Raw genomic sequence first — 20,892 nt, forward strand, 5'->3', positions numbered from 1 at the left:
GCCTGCAAATTTCATGATTTCCTTGTTTTTAATGGCTGAGAGGTATTTCACTGTGTAAATATACCACAGTTTCTGTATCTATTCTTCTGTTGAGGGACATCTAGGTTGTTTCCAGTTTCTGGCTTTTACAAAGTTGCTATGAATGTGGTTGAGCGAATGTCTTTGTTGTATGGTAGAACATCTTTTGGGTGTATGCCCAGGAGTGGTATAGCTAGGTCTTGAGGTATGGCTATTTCCAGTGTTCTGAGAAAGTGCCAAATTCATTTCCAAAGTGGTTGTACAAGTTTGCACTCCCACCAGCAATGGAGGAGGGTTCTCCTTTCCTCACATCTTCACTAGCATGTGTTGCTACTTGAGTTTTTGAGCTTAGCCATTCTGACAAGGTTTAAGATGGAATCTCAGAGTCATTTTGATTTGTATTTCACTGATGACTAAGGATGTTGAGCATCTCTTTAAGTGCTTCTCCACCACTCCAGATTTCTCTGTTGAGAATTCTCTGTTTAGCTCTCTATCCTATTTTTTAAATTGGATTGTTTGGTTTGTTAGTGTTTAATTTCTTGAATTCTTTATATATTCTGGATATCAGCCCTTTGTCAGATGTAGGTTTGGTAAAGATCTTTCCCCAGTCTGTAGACTGCTGTTTTGTTCTATTGATAGTGTCCTTTGCTTTACAGAGGCTTTTCAGTTTCAAGAAGTCCCATTTATTAATTGTAGATCTTAGAGCCTGGGCTGTTGGTGTTCTGTAAAGGAAGTTGTCTCCTGTATCAATGAGTTCAAGGCTCTTCCCCACTTTCTCCTTTAGCAGATTTAGTATATCTGGTTTTATGTTGAGGTCTTTGATCCACTTGGACTTGAGTTTTGTGCAGGGTGATAAATATGGATCTATTTGCATTTTTCTACATGTAGACATCCAGTTAGACCAGCACCATTTGTTGAAGATGGCTCCTTTGTCAAAAATCAGGTGTGCATAGGTCAGTGGGTTTATTTCTGGGTCTTTGATTTAATTCTATTGATGAACCAGACTATGCAGTTTTTATTACTATTGCTCTGTAGTATATCTTGGGGTCAGGTATGGAGATATACTGTATGGGATTATTATTATATTTGTATGGGATTATTTTAGCTATTCTTTTTTTTGTTTGTTTGTTTTTCCATGTGAAGTTTAAAATCGTTCTTTCAAGGTCTGTGAAAAATTGCATTGGTATTTGATGGCGATTGCTTTCAATCTGTAGATTGCCTTTGGTAAGATGGTCATTTTTACTATGTTACTATCCTATTGATCCATGAGCATGGGAGATCTTTCCATCTTCTGGTATCTTCTTCAATTTCTTTCCACAGAGACTCATGCAGGTCATACAGGTCTTTGACTTCTTTGGTTAGAGTTACCCCTAGATACTTTATATTATTTGTGGCTATTGTGAAGTGTATGGTTTCCCTAATTTTTTTCTCAGGCTGTCTGTCATGTGTATACAGGAGGGCTACTGATGTTTTTTGAATTAATCTTGTTTCCAGCCACTTTGCTAAAGGAGTTTATCAGCTGCAGGAGTTCTCTGGTGGAATTTTTGGGGTTGCTTATGTATACTATCATATCATCTGTGAAAAGCGATATTTTTAACTTCTTCCTTTCTGATTTGTATCCCTTTGATTTCCTTTAGTTGTCATGTTGCTCTAGGTAGAACTCCTAGTACTATACTGAAGAGACACAGAGAGAGTGGGAAAGACTGGCTTTTGATACCTGGTTCTTGAACCTGTGAGGCCAGAGCCAGAGCCAGAGCCGGAGCAGAGTGTACACTCATGTTGCTGAGGCCGGAGGCCTCAACGTATCTGCATTGTAGTTTTTTTCCCTTTTTAATGTTAGTGTGAACACACATGGTTATGTTCACGCGTCTGTGTGCCAGCGTCAGTCTTAGAGTTGATCTTTATGACAGTGTTCGAGGCTAGGGCTTGGAGCTAATTCCTTTCCTAGGCTGGGCTGCTCCCCCAGCCCTGTCCCTTGTCTGCTTCTGCAGTGCTAAGATTCTAAGCTTATACCACCACCTTTGGCTTTTTACATTGGTTCTAGAGATCGAACCTGGGGCCTTATGTTTGCAATAAAAAACATTTTTGGACTCTCTCCAATACAATAACACGTGTCTTGTCTATTTTTTTTGCTGTTGTTTTCCTTTACGGAAAATTTATTGCAATACTCCAACAGCTCCTTACATTTCCTTTTCAACATCTTGCTCTGCAGCTTCCTTTGCCCTTTCAGCTTGGATGCCAACAGCCAGGCGTTGGCCTCAGCCATGCGAAAACTGGCAAAAGCCTTGAAGTCCTTCTCTTCTTCTGTGACGACTCTGGCGTTCTCCTTTTTGTGGACACTTCGGGTGGGCATCACAGGTCCTGTTACCTGGATGGGCAAGTTAAGCACTTCACAGAACTAACTACTTCCTTCTTTGGAACAGAAGGCTGCCTGGGGAAAAGCATGAACTTGGAGCGGTACTCCTTCAGGGCTGCACACTGGCCTATAGTGACTCGGTGGATCTGTTTCACCTCCTTGGGTCCACAAAGACACTGATGGTGCCAGCCATTTTCTTATGGATACCACCCACCCAGATTTCTCCCAGGCTGAAGCTCGTGCCAGCTCAGACCTTGGTGGGGTATCTAACTTTAGGGTACCTCACTGAGGGCCTGATGGGAACAGACGCCAGATGAGGGGCAATGTGATGCGCTTTTGCCTGCTGGGCCTTGTGTCTGCGGATCTTGTGTGTCCTCTGGTTGAACCAAGTGTGCACTCGCCACTGTTAATCCTCCAGGAAGTGAGGCTTCAGGATCATGCCATCCTGGCTAGGTGGCATGGCTACCTCCTGAGCAGGAGAACCGCCGAGGAGAAAGACGTCTTTTCCATTTTTATTTCATGTCTCCTTATATGTGTTTTTAATGAACATAATTATATCATTTCCCTTTTCTTCCTTTTAGCCCTTTCCATGCCCATCTTGCTCTCTTTCAGATTCAAATGTGTGTGGGTAAATACCTCTGCTCAGCCTGTTTAACAGTAATACCCTTCTTAAGTAATTATTTTAAGAGTTAAACCAAATGGAGTAATTCTTGTATCATATTTGGATCAGAGGAAGAGTTTGGTAATTGCCACTTGCATTTTTTAATGCCAAACATCAGCCATACAAAAACAGCGTGAAAGAAATTAAGATAGGATTAAATGATGTATTTTTCACGACCCTTGATTTCAATATATGTATTTAAATTTATTTAAAAAAATCCAGTTTCATTTTTTAAAAAATAGGACTGATTACATTGTGATTTGTGTTCAAGTCCTTGCATCCGGGAAACGAGCTGCTAAGGCAATGGCTGCTGGAAGTAAATGCGTATGGAGCCAGAGGGTGATGTGGGTGAGCCTGAATTATGCAGACTGAGAGTGAGCTGCCTTCTCTACAACTGCAAGGATAGTCCCGTTAGAACATGTGGATCAAATTGTGGCGATCAAAAGCCTTAATTTAACCTTTAATTACAGGGAGAGACTCCTGTCACCTTCTTAGGTGATTCTAAGGCTCACAAGAGAGCCATTTCTTTAGCAGCTTTTTTTGTGCAGTATTTGATGTTGGTTAGCAGTAAGCTGGTGAGTTCTGACTTTGTTGTAGGCACAGCCATCCTCGGAATCAAAGCTGCACTAACGGTATGTGCTGGTTTTTACCTAGGACTGCAAAGTGACCTAGTCCTTTAACCCACTTGATTCACCTCAAGTATGATGATGGCAACGCATAACGGCCAAGATGATTGCATAAGGCTTCCTGCTGGGCTGGAGCCTAATAGAAAAGTTAGAGATGGCTGAGAGGCAATTTCCACCACAAGACCAATTTAACATCAAACAGCTGTGCTGCACCCTTCCATCCTTGAAGGAAAAAAAGAGGTAGAAATTACAGATGGTGACAATGCTACTAGGACTAGTTGAACTGTGTGTGGATTCTGTTTTTAACCTGGAGAACCCAGGGCATCACACAGAACTTAAGAGTTCGTATATGCTGGCATTAATTCACTAATACTTACCAGCCACTTAATATATACTCTGCACTTTTCTAGGGGCAGGGGAGGCATCAATAAACAAGACAATATGGTGCCTTTGAAATCTTAAAGCTTATGTATTGTGCAAACAATAAAAGTGTCAACACATGTGTAACATTATTTAAGGGCATGGTAAATGGCTGAGAAAAATAAAGCAGGATGGGGGAATAGAATGACAGGCATTCTAATTTATGCAAACCAGGAAATGCTTCCCTGAGAGGTACCACTAGTGGAGACTTAAAGGGAGACAGCCACATATTTGGGAAACATGGAGGAACCGCATGGACAAACAGCCAAGGCGAGGAGGAAGCATGGACTTCTTAAGTAATAGAAAGGAAAGAAGTGTAGAGACAAATGAGTGGAGACAAGTCGGGCTTTTCAAGTAAATCAAGGAGTTGACATTCGATTTATAACATGACAAATAAAACCTCTGGTAAAGACTGGACACTGAGAAAAGACGATGTAGCATGTTCTAGAGTAGAGGCAGAGTGCTTGCTTGCTACCGGTAGTTGTAGCGGCTGAACTTTCTGAATGATGGGAGCAAAGCAATTGAATCCCTCAGATTCAAAGAGAAACTGCTGTGCGAGAGGCAAGACTAGTTACAAGACTAATGGTTCTTGACACAGGGCAGGAAAGGAGAAGCAGGAAGAAGTAGCCCATTGATTTCTCAGGCACTAAAGGCATCAAGGTGATTCATTTGTTTGTTTATATTATTTTTATTGTATTATCTAAGTCTCCTGGTCAAAGCTCCAAACACGTATTGCGCTCACTGATCGTTCACCTTCTTGAAGATTCTTCTAATATCTTTTTGTGACAGCCTTGCCAGTTCTGTTAGTCTGTTACCTGACTTGAAAGCATGGGCTGGGAGATAGTTCAGTTGGTTGAAGCAAAGCCCTAGATCTGATCTCCAGCCGTGTGGAAACTGAGTGTGTCGGCACAGTTGCCATCCAGTACCCAGGAGGAGGAGGCAAGAGGATCGGAAACTCAATGTTACCTTCAGCTAGATATCAAGTTCAAGGCCATCCTGGGCTATGTTTAATTGTGTCTCAAAATTTTTTTTCTGAAAATATATAGAGAAAGCAGATTGTTGTTTTGTTTCTGGATTGGAGCATGGTTTATAGTGACTCTGTGGATTAAAAAGAACAGCAAGTACACGATCAAAGGTCCCAGCCCAGCAAGCATAGTTCATTTAGACAGTCCCAGCCTTGCCAGCAGTGTGACCTCATATAAGAAGTAAAACCTGGCTGCATCATTTACTGCCTTTGACCTTGGATGAGTTAACATGCCTACTCCTCAGCTGACACATCCCTAAAGTGGGGATGATAATTTCATTACTTCAAAGGATAATAAAAAAATGTCAGTGGAACTTGTAGCCACATACCTTGGAATCTTCAGTTAAAGCCATTTTGGGTGCGTGTTTTCTACCATTCCTTACAGCAGCTGTCATCCTACTGTTTCACTGACTACTATAAGTGTGTGTGTTTGTGTTTTTCTTAAATTACATTGCCTGGTCCTAGCATAGGATGCATTTTAGTAAACTAGATCTTCTTTTATAGAGATGGCCCAAGTCAATAATTAGACACCTGAGAACACTAAAGTCCATATTTGATCACACATCTGTCCCAGCAAAACTGGCCACTCCCTCTCTTTCTGTCTGAACTGCTGTCTTAAGTTGCTTCTCTTTCCTGTCTGCTTTCATGAGAGTTGGGCACATCCTGTCTCTGTCAAATCATTCTCTGATTCGTCACTTTGTTTGTTCCTCAACAAGACATCACTTTCAAACATGGCTGCTTATTTTTACCAACTAACTCCTTTAATTGTTCAGGATTAAAGGTGTGTGTTAAGGTCAGGCCTGCATTCCGGTTAGAGGATTAAAGGTGTGTTACTCCAGCTGGATCATTCAAAACTGGAAGGTCTTTGGATGTGACCCCTTGCCAGAGCAGCCGTGCTGCTGGATTGAAAGTCCTCTACATTGTTGGAGCTGTTTTTCTGTCTTAGTGTGGGTTCCTCATTCTCCTAGGGCTTCCTCTTTTGACCTAAGAGGTCTATTCTGGAAATAATTTTCCAAAGATTATGCTCTTGGGATGATGTGGTTTATGCTAAATATACACCGCTCTCCATTGGCACATCTGTTTCAGGTGAATCACTCTTCTAAATTTAGTTAAGTTGGATTGTATATTTTTTGGTGGTTTGAATGCAATGGCCCCCATAGGCATATATGTTTAAATGCTTGATCACCAGGGAGTGGAACTGCTTGAGAAGGATTGTGTTTCCTTGTTGAACTAGGTGTGATCTTTTTGGAGGATGTATGTGAGTAGGGATGTAATCAGACACAATGTTTTTCTGTCTACTCCCTGTGGGTCAGGATGTAAAGCTCTCAGCTACTGTTTTGGTGCCATGCCTGCTTCCCTCCATGGTGACCATGGACTAACCCTCTAAAACTGTAAGCAAGCCCCCAAATAAATGTTTTCTTTTCTAAGAGTTGCCTTCATCATGCTGGGTCTGCACAGCAATAGAACAGTTACTAATACATTTACTTATGTTGTATGCTTTGTTTCTGTTGTGCGTGTGTGTGACCGTGTTATGTGTGGAGAACAGAGGTTAATGTTGAATATCTTCCTCTACTGCTCTTCATATATTTTTTGAGGCAGAGTCTCTCCAATGAGCACTGCGTGTCTCCATTTCCAAGTGCTGGGGCTACAGATGTACACTCTTACGCTGGGGTTTGCATGAGTGCCGGAGCTCCAAACTCAGGTTCTCACAACTCTGGTGATGCAAGCGCTTCCCCCACTAACCCATCTCTACCATCCCCACATTTTATTTTGATTCATTTCACTAATCTTGCTTGTGAGGTACCATAAGCATTTAATGGTTAGAAAAAAAACAAACAAACAAAACTTCAGGACTGCCTTGTGTAGCTCTTTTTGTTAAATCTAGCTTTGCTCATGTTGATGTCAGCTTCTAAAGGCACATTTATTTTAATCAGATTATAATGCTTAGGACTTAAATGAATAAACAAACACACATGAAATGCCACTTGATAAAGTTGATCAGGTAAAAATTAAGCAAGACAAACTGTAAGGTAACAAAGTTGGTGACCCTCAGAGATGCCTAACTGCGGTGCTTACCCATAGGGTAGCACAAGTCAGGGGGACTGTAGGTGTCCCAGAAGCACACCCAGGGAGTGAAGATGTTGGTTTCCCCAGAGTGGAAGAACAACAGCTATGCTTCGCTTAGTCTTGAGTGTGTGTCATTCTGAAGTTAAGAGGATTCTCAAATAGTTACGCTAGTATTTACATTCTTAGAAAAAAAGGTCCATTTATAGGTTGCTTTAAAGTTTTTTTATAGTTTATATCTAGAGTGTATAAAGATATAATATTTGTGAAATCAATAGTTTGGATCCCTGGTGGATGATAATAGTATGGTTTCCATATATTCATAGTTTATGAAATCTATAGGAAAAAAACACACTGTAGGGGCTGGAAGTATGTGTCAGTGTTTTAGGAGCACCAATGCTCTTCCAAAGACCTAGGTTCAATCCCCAGCACTCACAAGGCAATTTGTACACATCTGTAATGCTAGTCCTCAGGAGTTCAACACTCTCTTCTTGACTCTGTGGGCCCTGCATGGACATAGTGCACAGACAAACGTACAGGCAGGCCTTTATGTATTGCTGTAAATTCAACATTCAATTATACCTTCTTCATTATTATGCCTTAATTTGCAACATTATTTTATTTTTCTTAAGAAGCCCGAACTCCTATTGTACATGTTTGCAAGCTGGAGGCAATGGTCTTTTTTAGACATCTGTCAGTACAAATTACGTTGGTTGGTTTCTGAACTTCATATAAATGTAATTAACTCTGAATAAACTCTGTGGTGCCTGCTTGTTTGATGGAACTAATATCGCTGATATTCTTTTGGGTTTGTATGTTCCCTTTTTATATTGCCAAGAAATGTTTCACTATATGTTGAAAATGGACCCAATAGGCATTTCAGTGCATTGTATGTTGACTGAAAGAAATATAGAAGAATTAAAGACAACTCTAAGATTTTTGCCTTGAAGACTATGAGAGGAACAGGTAGGGAGAGGTGAGGCTCTACGACAGTGTTTTTGATTTGTGGGTGGCAATCGCTTTGGTGGTCAAACAACCCTTTCACAGGGATCATTGAGCATTGGAAAACACAGATATTTACACTGTGGTTCATAACCGTAGCAAAATTACAGTTATGGGACATCAACAAAAATAATTTTATGATTAAGGGTCACCACAACATGAGGAACTATACTAAAGGGTCACACTATTAGAAAGGTTGAACCACTAGTCTGAGCCAAGGCTCTTACTTTTAGACATATAAAATACCAAGATGTTGTTATATCTGAAAGCAAACATGTCAAGTAAGCAATTGGAAACATGACTTTGGAGTTTAGGAGAATTATTTAACTAAATTTTGGCACCTCAGCATTTAATGGTATTTCATATGTTCTAAGAATAAACTATCAGTGAATATAGGACTGGGGAAATAGCTTAGTTGGTGGCATGCTTGCCTAACACCCATAAAGCCCTGTGTTTGTTTAATTCCTGCATTGCATTACTGGGCTTGGTAGTACACATCTGTAATCCTAGCACTCAGGAGTTGAAGGCAGGAAGATTAGATCATTCTTGGCCACATCGTAAGTTTAAAGGCCAGCCTGGGGATGCATGGGACCCTGTTATAAATGGAAAGAAGAAAGAAGATTAAACAATCAGTATAAAGACAGAACATTTTCAAAGATAGAGTCGTAATACTCCATAGTGTTAAGGCATGAAAAAATTGAAGTTGGAATCAGCAAAACTGATGCAAAAGAGAGGGAAAAGGTTGTGGAAAAAAAAAAAAAAAGAGCCAGGAGAACATGATGCCCTGGAGGCCATCTTGAAATTCTAGCTAACATTATGCTGATGATAAGTATTTATCATGCATTCAGTTTATGAGAACATGAAAATAATTATAATTTTTAACAATTTGCAACAGCTGCATTAATAATACTTTACAGCACTACACACAGAGAACTGGTGGATATTATAAGACTGTTTTCTATCACTGAATATTTTTTACTGAATTCTATCACTGAAAATTTCAGAATGACAGAGGATCTATTAATCAGTAACCTTTGGTGATGGCTGCTTACTTTGGATTGGAAAGTTGATGTTTTGGGCTTTGTTAGTCCCTGAAGCTGAGCTTTTCTCATAAGAACACCAGCCATGGCAAGTTTCTCAGGAAATAGATTACAGAGCTTGAGACCCAAGAAAAACATTTCTAACCCACACAGCATCAAGTAGAAATTTAAAAGAAATCCTGTAATTCCACATAAGCCAACTATTCGCATGTGTAGACATCCTTCAACTTTTAAAGAGAGCAGGGGGTTCGTCTTTAAATGTCAACTAAGAAAGTTCTGTTTTAGGCAGCCACTCCTGATGAGACCTAATTGACTAGGGTCAGAAGGAAGGAAAAGAAGACCTCCCTTATCAATGGACTTGGGGAGGGGCATGCATGCAGAGGGTGGAGGAAGAGAGAGATTGGAAGGGGAGGAAAGAGGGAACCACAGGGGCATACAAAGTGAATAAAGTGTAATTAATAAAGAATTTTTAAAAAAAGTTCTGTTTTAGTGGGAGGATGCTCAGCTGGATGAATTGAATGAGCCAGGGCAAGACTAATTTCCAACAGACAGCAACCAGCAGTCAGCCCAGTGACAACGCTTCGATGCTGAGTTTCTGACAAGCAGTGACTGTCACCCCCATTCAACTCTACATTTATCTGCTGGCTTTGGCTTTTTAATGAGAAAAACTGACTTCTGGAACTACACAGCTATTACGAGACTTCTCTCTGATGTGACGGACCTTTGATTACTTATGACACATTGATGGAACCCTCAGTGCTAATGATGAAAAAACCACATGGGCTAGTCTGATAGCATAAAACTCATATCACCAATTGGAAACCATACACCTTGTCCTACTCCCCATGACAACCACTTGCCAGAGTCCCCAGAGGTGGTTTAATGCCGTTGTGTGACTTTCATGCCCAGAGAAGTTATACAGAAAAACGGCTTTGTGGATTGACTGATGACTTCTGAATATTGAAGTGTAACCTGTTCTAATGGAAGACCTGTCAACAGCGTTTCAAGTCACGTGACTCTTTGGCCCTACTTAACAGTTCCTGATTGGATTGGTGGCAAAAGTTTGTTATTTTAAGCAAGTTTGGATTGTAGGTTAGTAAGCGTTAAATTCCCTAGAAGTGCTTTTCCTCTTGTAAAGAAAAGAAAAAAAGCAACAAAGAAAAATGTAGGCTAGAAGAGTAAATGCTCAGAAGAGCAAGATTGATGCTAAATAAACAAACATTTCAGCAGTACACCAAGCAGCGGTGAATTTGGTATGATTCACCAGTAACTGTCTTATTTCACATATTTCTCTTTAGCTTCTTGAGTGTATGTGTTTTTTTATGGAGTGGCTTTAGAAATGTGGGAAGCTGCTTCCTTTGGGCAAATATTAAATAACGAATAAAGAATTTACAAGGAATATGTGTTTCTCTTTCTAAGGTTCACTGAGTGCTAAAAATGCATCAGAAAAACCCCAACTATAAATTCTGACTAGTGTATGAGTGTTACATTGCACTTTTATAAAGTCAAATTAGTTGGCCCAGAGTATAAAATTTATTGAGTTTATTCAATAAGTATTTATTGAATTTGATCATGGAATTGAATTGGGCTGGCCTAGAAATGTTATCGCCATTATTCAACTTATTTTTGCTAAGTTGTCAATTAATCCATCTAGCCATTTATTTTGTAATTGATGCCTACCATAGGTGTATGCTAGGTCTTTTGAGCAAATGTAAAGAATGTGGCCCACAGCTTGACTTTCAAGTATATATAATGTCAACTACAAGATGAATTCAGTGTCACCTAGTTATAGGTATTTTAGTTTTTGAATATTTCCTTTTAATTCTTTGATGATTATATCATAAGATTTAAGTGTTTTTGGTAGATATTTTGTAGCTGTGACCAAAACACCCGAGAAGACAGTTGAAGTGGAGGAAATGTTTTGTTTTGTTTTGTTTTTGTTTTTTTGACTCATGCTCTCAGAGATTCTATCCACAGTCCTTGCAGCACCGGGAGCATGAAGAAGAGGAGACTCCTCAGCTTAGAGCAGACAGAGGAGAACGAGAGCATGAGCCAAGATGACACAAGACACACTTAGAAACCTTAGAAACCTGGAACCCAGGCTAAAAAGCTAAAGCCAGGCTGTCTCTAGCTTTTTGTGGAATCATGGAGGGAGTTTATGGGTTTTAGGGAAGGTGGAGAGGTAGTAGGGTGCTCAGGCAATGATGATTTACTAAATCTAGTAGTACCAGTAGGTAAAGGTGCTAGCCACCAATCTTTACAGCCGTAGTTCAGTCCCTGGAACCCACATGGTGGACGAACATGGACTCCTGCAAGCTGTCTTCTGATCTCCACGTGCATGCTGTGCTAAGCGCCCTCCTGACCTTCCCCCAAATGAATAAATAATTAAATGCAATTTAAAAATAAACAGAATCTCAGTCTCTGTAAGCCCCAGTGGGTCTGAGTTAGTTGTCTGTTGGTCTTCTTGTGAGGTTCCTGTCCCTTCCAGATCCTTCCATCTTAACCCCCAGCATTTCCACAGGAGCCCTGGAGCTCCGCCCCATGCTTGGCTGCGAGTCCCAGCATCTGCCTTCATCCGGTGACGGCTTGTGACTGCAAGCATAGCAGAGCATTCTTATAGTGTCAGGGGCTGGCTCTCTACCGTGGGGTGGGTCTCAGGTTGGGACAATTATTGGTTGGACATTCCCTCAACTTTGTTCCCTCTTTATCCCTGCACTTCTTGAAGGCAGGGTAATTTTTGGATCAAAGGTTTTGTCGGTGGTTTTTTGTTCCCCTCCCTCCACTAGTCCTGCCTGGCTCTATGTGGCCGATAGGCAGCTTGGACTTGGTCTTCATGAGGGTCGCTTGGCTAGTGGAGGGCGTTTGCTTCTAACATGGACTCTCTTACCAGCTTTAAGATCACTTCCCGCAGGCTGCGCTGTCTTACCTGGCCTCAGGGGATGAGGTTATACTCAGTCCTGATGTGGCCTGATGTGCTGGGGAGGGTGGATGGGGGGGGAGGAGTGGGGACTCTCCTTTTTAAGGGGAAAAAAGAGAGGAAAAGGGAAAAGGAGGGGAAGGGGGGACTTGGGAGGAGAGGAGAGCGGGGACACCCTTGGAATGTAAAGTAAATAAACAAACGAAACAAAGAAAAATAAACAAAGCATGTGCTACTACTTACCTACTGGATGCTTTCTTGTCTCTGAATGTAACCCACTTTTCTTAACTGTATAACAACTAAAAAGTACCTGTCCATATAGGCAGTGCCTGGCTCCCAGGGACTCAAAAAGCTAGGGATCTACATGACAACATTTTACCCAACTGTGAAGAAAAATTAAATTTGCACCTACATGGATGGAACTGAAAAGATGCATAATGCGCGAGATAACACAGGCGCAGAATAACAAATGCTGCATGTTCTCACTCATAAGTGGGTCCTCACGTTGCACCCCTGATTTTGTGTGTTCAGCTTGGAGCACTGGTTGAACAGGAAAGTGGAAAGAGGCCACTGGAAGGGAGGCCTTGTGGGTGGTAGAATGTGGAGATGTGGAGACTGGGGAGTGGAAAAATTTAAGCAGGGAGGTGTTCACCAGACCTAAGGGGCCATGGAAAGGTCACCTGGAATTCTACTATTTGTAACCAAAAATTTTTTTTTTTGTAACCAAATTTTAAAAATACACCATTTATTAAAAAAAAAAAAAAAGAACGGAAAGAATTTCAAGGGTTATACCCTTCACGCGTAGAAAGTTTCTTTCCAGAAGCCAGGGTAGTTAAAGAAAAACCCTATCCTGTGCCAGCCATCCTATTAGTGGGGTTAGGGAGAGTCCAGAGGCACCCCACCCCCCCCAATATACAGACCCTTGTCATTTATCTTGGTTTCCCACCAGAGCTAGATGGTAAGGCCCTACTGCTGAAGATACCACACACCTTGGACACGAGAGGTCAAGGAATTAATCTGGAACTGATCTGGAGGCTCCTGCTGCTAGCGTTCATACTCGTGGAAGGGGGTCTGCAGGCTGCTGGGGGAGGGGAGGCTGTGAATCCTAAAATCTAGGGGAGCGAAACAAAATACATCTATGGAATTGTCAATTAACAAAATCGATGAAAGAAAGCACCCAAAAGTTTGTGAAATAATACCACCACAGCCATCATTAGGTCCTGCACTGACTGTTGAGACCACCAGATCTTACACTCCTCACAAGCAACCTATGCTGCAGAGAAGGTGAACTAAAGCATATTTGTCTAAAATCTCCCAACCAGCGAGTAACTGAAGAGAGATAGGATTTGAATAGCGATCTTTGACAATGAGTATATGGGCAACACTAACTGTACTTTGAATATTAAAAGTTTTTTTTGGGGGAGGAAGGGCACAGAGTGAAAGGGTAGAGGGAGGGTAGATCTGGGAGAAATGGGAAGCCAGTATGATTGTTGCGCATTGTGTGAAATTTCTAAATAATCGATGAAAACATTATGGGGTGGGAGGTGAGAGAAGGAAATATTAAAGGCGTATGTAACAACAAAAGCTAGTTACTCTCATCATCTGCTTTCTTCTTGTTGTACTGTAAATTCTTCTGTTTTCCTTTTTAGATCGCTACCAGTATGGCTAGACTCTATCCCCAAGGTCAAAATTCTGCAAAAGGAAATGAGACAACCCAGAGATAAAAACATATTAGAAATATTTTAAGCAAGGAAAATGTGCTCAGAATTTTAGTTTAGCTTGGAGTTCAGTGCTGTATTGGCAAGAAGTTGTGACTCTCAAACTGAGGTTTTCAATTGCTTTATTAATAAACACAGCATTAAGGCTGAGCTGTCTAAGAGGTAGATCCGGCAAAGCTGTCCAAACATCATCCTGAGCAGAGAAACTCTAGAAGCTTCTCTTTAAGGTCAGTGAGAAACAAGGATGCCTAAAATAATCTCTTATGACTGACAGGTGACAAAAATGGCAAAGTCATTGACATTTTAGAAGTAAAGGAAATGAGGAATGAGAGTCTGGAGAAGAAACAAAACTGTCAGCATGTCTAGAAGGTCTAATTGTTGCATAGAAAATACAAGAGACTCATCAGACAAACCGGTAAGGCTGCAGAGTGTTTGGTCTGCTTGCTGAGAACAAACCAATAAGTAAAAAGAACAATGGAATTATTTTACAACAGTAGCTAATTAAAAGTATATAACGGACCATAGATTTAGCTTATAACAAAATCAGAAGAAATAAAGTCCATACAGTACAAAGGATCTGCAAAAGGAGAAAATTTTAAAATGTTATTAAAGACACAAAAGATCTGATTAGATGAGAGAAATTTCAGCATGTGGAGGGGGATTCAACATTACAAAGATGTATAATCTACAAAACTTAAAAACAAGTGAAATGTAGTTAGACCAAAAAGTCCAAAAGAAGTGCACTGGAAACAGGTAAATCTATAAATAGCTAAGCTAATTCTTTAGATAAAGAGAAAAATGGAGAAACATCTCAGATAGTTTGGTGTTTTTGTTGGTTTGTTGTCAATAGATTATCAAGATATGAAACTGAGCGGGGTACAGGTACTGAAAATACACAGCAACTACTACAACAGGGTACAAATCAAATCACATTTAAAATAGTTCTCTGTTTATATGAGAACTTGGTGAATTGTTGGTAAAACTTTAAAGAAGAGGTATGTTATTTAATAAACCTTATTGCTGACATTGAAAATATATTTGTAGAAATAAAATAGGCTTTAAACTCCTAGCATAAAACAAAATAAGGTCCCATTGGAATAAAGGTCTAAATTAAGTAAAAGATAAAAGCTGTAAGACTGTTATTAAAAAGAATCTTGAAGACTATTCCTTACAAATTATGATAGGAATCGATTTCTTAAATAAGATGGCAGAAAATATGAAATGGGACTGGGAAGATGGGTTATCTGGTAAACCTGGACTCCAAGAAAATCAGGATGGTGGTATGTGCTTATTATCCCTATACTTGAGACAGGTGGAGGCAGGAGCTCACTGACCAGCCAGACCAGCTTAATCAGCTTAATAGTGAGCTTTAATTCTCAACTAAACCAAGAATTATGTGTGAAGAGAATCTCCAACCAAGGACCATTCATGGATATAACCTTGAACCCCTGCTCAGTTGTAGCCCATGTCAGCTCAGTATCCAAGTGGGTTCCCTAGTAAGGGGAACAGGAGCTGTCTCTGACATGAACTCATGGCTGGCTCTTTGACCCCTCCCCCCACGAGGGGGGAGCAGCCTTGCCAGGCCACAGAGGAGAACATTACAGCCAGTCCTGATGAGACCCGATAGGCTAGGGTCAGAGGGAAGGGGAGGATGACTTCCCCTATCAGTGGACTTGGAGAGGGGCATGGGAGGAGATGAGGAAGGGAGGGAAGGTGGGATTGGGAGGGAATGAGGGAGCGGGATACAGCTGGGATACAAAGTGAATAAACTGTAATTAACATAAAAAATAAAATTAAAAAAAGAGAATCTCTATCAGTGATTGTCTCAATTGGGTTAGCTCTGGGCATGTCGTGGGAGACTGATTTAAGCTGTTGATATGGGAAAAGATAGCACAGTGCAGGCAGCATCGTTCATAGGTAGGGGTCCTACACTGTCCAAGAATGGAGATGCTGAGATGGGCACAAGTAGTCAAGTGAGCGTGCACACATTCATTTCTCTCTGCTTTTGATTATTGATGTGATGAGACTAGATGTTGGAAACGGTAGACTATAACCTGGGACTGTAACCTCATCTCAAGGGACACTGTCGATATTCATTCACTCTTTCTCTATTGCGGTCAGACTTAGGTGGTAGAAGTATGAAAATAAGGTATCAGGACGATTTCAGGAGAGGCTCTGCAGGACACTTCTCTGTCTCTCCTGCAATCTGGTATCTGCTGGGAATCTTTGATGCTCTTTGTCTCATGAAACCATCCTTCACTGTTATAAAGGGCCGTATCTATATGCTTTTGTTCCCCTGGCTCTTCACACAGTCTTATGAAGAAAAATAGTCACCAAATTTAGGGCAATCCAGCATGACCCCATCTTCACTTGGCCACATTGTCAAAGATACTATATCTGAATAAGGTCACCTTCACAGATATGGACAGTTAACCCTTCAACATATATTTCTGAGAGAATACAACAAACCCACAGGGAAAAAAAAGCCTAATTATAATGATCTGAAAGTGAATGCAGGCGATGATAAAGTAAAGTCATCCAAAAACTTCACCGAGGGAGAAAGTGGTGGTTGGTGACATGGGGTTTGGAAGGCTGCTTGAAGAACTTGGAGCTAATCCCACAGTGAATTGGAGTCAGAAAATACAGGGAAGAGAAAACGCAAATGGAGAGTAGCTGTAATGCTGTTACTTGTCCTCAGTTTTCGCCCTTCCACTCACCCTTCCTCTTGATATTTAACTGGACTTACGGTTTTCCACAGTAAAGACACAACTGTGTTTTTATTGCTTCTAGGTGGGCCATGTTGTTAGCTTCTGGTTAGTGTGAAGAGAGAAGATTGATGGTGTGCTGCCTGGAATGTGCACGGGTTGGTACATTGCATCACTAGTTGGACCAGATGTCAATGGAGAAAGAGCTCTGGGTTCTGTCACTGTGGATTAATTAAATTAGTTTACTTAATGTACACTCTTAAGTTTTGCAAATGGGAAATAATTTCTACTCTGTTTCAGGTACTATTGTTTTGTATTTCCTTTCACTTTATTTAAACTAAATTATGTCTGAAACACAGGTAGAAGCTAGGACATATGACATAGTTTGGAATTTAGATTCAGTTCCTGCAAAAGACAATCTTGTTCCTGAGACAGGAGTGAAGAATGAAATAATGGTTGCAGGCACAGATGCTCTGGCAAGTAGAGTGTTATGAGTTCCTGTTGCAAGGTGCTGATTTTCTTTGTAAAATAAGAATAAAATAAGAGTAGAATTAGATGTTGAGAGGAACAGAATAGGTCTTAGTAGAATGGGTTTGAGGTGAATAGCAAACATGTTATTGTGAGGAATGAGAAAGAACCGGGATCAAGGATTTGACGTTGGCATTGAGATTACAGACAACATAATTACACCAGTCAAATATATTCTATGGTACACATCACAGGCATGCCTGATTAGGCTTTCACTTTGGGGAGTAGAGGATGAAAAGGAGATTTGGAGCAACAATTTAGCTACTTTCTACTAGAGCTTTATCATACAATAGGTGAATGTGCAATTTGAAACAACAAAAGAAGATCACCGTGGGAGATACTGTGTGTCAGGGAGGTGGGTAGGTATTGTTTACCGACATATTGAAAACAGAAGAAATGCTCTAACATTTCAAAGGCTATACCATAATTCTAATCTTTAAGATAAAGGGCTTCCAAAACTAACTCAAAGTGTTACTCAGGCTGATATGGGAAAGCAGAGAGTGAGGAGAATGTAGCAAACCCTACCTCAAAATTTCTTTTTGCTTGCAGAAGCCTTCGTTGGATCAATGTTCTGGTTTTAGCAGTGTGGTGGAAAAGTATATAATTTACAGATAAAAGGACGTCTGAACAAATGCAATCATAGTGAAATTTTTGTCACCGATACTTAATACTTGACAGTTTTTAAGAAACATTCATATTATGTTTTATCTTTTTCAACCTACCATTAATATGGTAAGGTAGGTTTCTCTCATGCCTGTTAAACTTACAGATACATAGATGGATCGTGGCTGAAATTGATGAATGCTTTTTTACTTCAAAATACGTGTAGCTAGAAAGCATTATAAGTGGCTTTTGACTCCAGAGTCCAGTGTGCATTTCATTATGTTCATCTTCAATTTGAAGATTTCTTACCACAAGTAATTAGTCTGAACATCTCCACAGTGAAGCAGGCAAGGTTTTCATTTTCCATGATGGTTTTCCAAATGTCTGATTCTTTTTCAAATTATTATTTAAAACTTCAATTTGTGGTTTGTGGTTGTTACTAAGGGCAACATATCCATCCAAAATGGAACCTTTTGTATTTTGTTAAATTTGCTTAACTTTGTAATGCCTATAAGTCCTAACCCCCAGAAGACTATATTTGGAGGCAGCATATTTGCTGGCCTCTAGAGGTCACAAATGCAACAGAATCTTTTTTTCTTCTGTTCTCTTCAACAATGGTTTAAACAGCCCACAAACCACTATGGTTTTGATGGATGTGTGTGGTCACTGTAGATCTTAGGATCTGATTGATCACATTACAAGACTGTTTGCTTACAAACATGTCTAGAGCTTTAACTTTTTAACAAGCATCTTCTCTAAATCCAGAGACTCAGAGAACAAAAAAGGCAGTAAAAAGATCTTTTTCAAGTTCTGGAAATCATATATTTTTTAATACAAGAAACTGTGTCATATTATTCTATCACGATCAGTAAAAATTATTGTCAATTAATTTTTGGAAATTGATTAATCCATAATAAATAGTTACTGATATTGGCAATGAAAACGGAAAGATTCTATGTAAACATAAATTGCAAAAGCACTACTTTGCTATTATTATTTTTTCTCCTTTTGATTTTTTGAGACAGGATTTCTTTGTGTAGCCTTGTATGTTCTGGACTCACTAGACTAGTCTGGCCTCAAACGCACAGAGATCCACCTGCCTCTGCCTCCCCAAGTGCTGGGATGACAGGTGTGTGCCACTGTGTCTGGCTCTACTCTGTTATGATATGAAATAGTTAGAGTTTACATTTTAAGTTGTTTGAAATATTATGAAAACACTTTCAGTAGCAAATTCATTGTCAGTTGTGTTTTTTAATTGTTTTAATGTTTGAATTTTATGGGATTTTTTATGGTGAAAATCTCAGCTATTCGTTGGCCATCTGTAACCTGACAGGCACTGTACTAAGGAGTCTCTAAGAATACCCACCCACTTATTTTCACAATAACCAAATGCAAACCTGTGCTGCTAAATTCAGATATTTATGCTTTGCAATCTGTGTTTTTCCTAAGGACGTTTCTTTTTATTCTCATTATAAATCAACCCAGAGATAATGAACATAACAATATCTTAAATTACATGAATATTTTAAATGAATATATTCAGTATGAAAATATATGTTAATCAAATACTTATGCTCTCGCTGAGATACACTTAAAGTGAATTCTGGGTTAGTATAGGCAGTTAATAAACCATATAACTGTTACTACAATTAGTTATTTTAATTTCTCTGAACTTATGTTGGCTCATGATTATCTCAGAAAGCCACTTATCAGTATGTTGTAAACTAGGAAAAAAAAATCACAGGAGACCACTCATGTCACCTCCAGAAGGATGCTTTGGTTTCACAAAAGCACCAACAAACACCAGAGCTGTGTTCTTCCCTTGTGAGTCTACCGCCTGTGCTTTGGGTTCAGAACAGAGCTGGGTTTCGACTCTTTCCCCATTATCTTAGACAGATTAGTCTGAGTCGGAGTCTCTCTATGGATTGGAGACAACTGTGCATGTCCAGTGTGAACTGCCAGCCTGATGACCGCCTAGCTCCACCATCTTTCTTTTTACCTGTCTGACAGGCAGTCATTACCTCCTGCGAGATCTGTGAAAGGAAAAGGAAACAGCTATGAGGGAGTGTCTCTTTTCCTCACTATCATCTCTCCTTATAGCAAAGCGTGAACACCAGGAGATTAAATAGAAGAGAACCATCACCTTGGCGATTTTCAGGCTCGTTCTAGCTTGACACTTTATTTTGTTTGTTTTGGCTTTAAAGAACATGAGGTTCCAAAATGAAAACATTCATTTCAGCAACTATTTTGAAAATTTCTGATGCAGCTTCAAAACTTAAACTAGGGCCAAATCAGGTGACTTTGTTATTAAAAATAGTCCTAATTCAGGTAGCAACCGTGAAAAAGGAGTAACTCTCACCAAATCTGGTATCATAAAAACTTGACATTAGTTATCATTACCTGTTGCTTTTATGTTTTTCCTGATTGTTTTTCACAATAATTAAAAAAAAAAACAGACTTGAATAAGACCTGCATTTTAGCTACATCTAATTGCTCGTGGTTAGAAAATGTCTACTACACACTGAGTTAGGGTTTCATTGCCATGAAGAGACTCCACGGTCGTGGCAACTCTTATAAAACTGGGCCTGGCTCCCAGTTTCAGAGGTTTAGTCCATTGTCATCATGGCAGGATGCATGGCAGTATGCAGGCAGACATGGTGCTGGAGGAGCCAAGATTTCTGCATCTTGATCCACAGGAAGTAGAAGGAGACTGTGTGTGTTACAGTGGGTGTAGCTTGCACATCTGTAAGACCTCAAAGCCTGCCTCCACAGTGACACACTTCCTCCAATAAGGCTACCCTCCTAATAGTGCCACTCCCTATGGGATAAGCATTCAAACACATAAGTCTATGGTGGCCATACCTACTCAAACCACCACATTCCATTCCTTGGCCCCCATAGGCTTGTAGCCATCATATAATGAAAAACACATTTAGTCTAACTTCAAAACTCCTCATAGTCTATCACAGTCTCACGAATGTCTGAAAGTTCAAAGTTCATAGTCTCTTCTGAGATTCATTCAATCTCTGAACTGTAATCCCCTATAAAATTAAAATCAAAAAGCAGATTACATATTTCCAATGTACAGTGGCACAGGATATATGTTACTGTTCCAAAACTTAAGGAAGGGAGTACAGTGAAGAAATACTGGACCAAAGCAAGACCGAACACCAGCTGGGCAAACTATAAACTCCGCATCTGTAAATGTTG

The 20,892-nt window shown here is 40.1% G+C and overlaps 1 pseudogene; it reads right to left on the reverse strand.

Annotated features, from left to right (window-relative positions):
* Nucleotides 1–2,163: 2,163 nt before the first annotated feature.
* On the reverse strand, nt 2,164–2,834 carry LOC110562456 (large ribosomal subunit protein eL13-like; annotated as a pseudogene).
* Between the last annotated feature and the right edge of the window lie 18,058 nt (nt 2,835–20,892).

This window comes from Meriones unguiculatus, chromosome 2 (assembly GCF_030254825.1).
Source record: "Meriones unguiculatus strain TT.TT164.6M chromosome 2, Bangor_MerUng_6.1, whole genome shotgun sequence".
Classification (NCBI taxonomy): Eukaryota; Metazoa; Chordata; class Mammalia; order Rodentia; family Muridae; genus Meriones; species Meriones unguiculatus.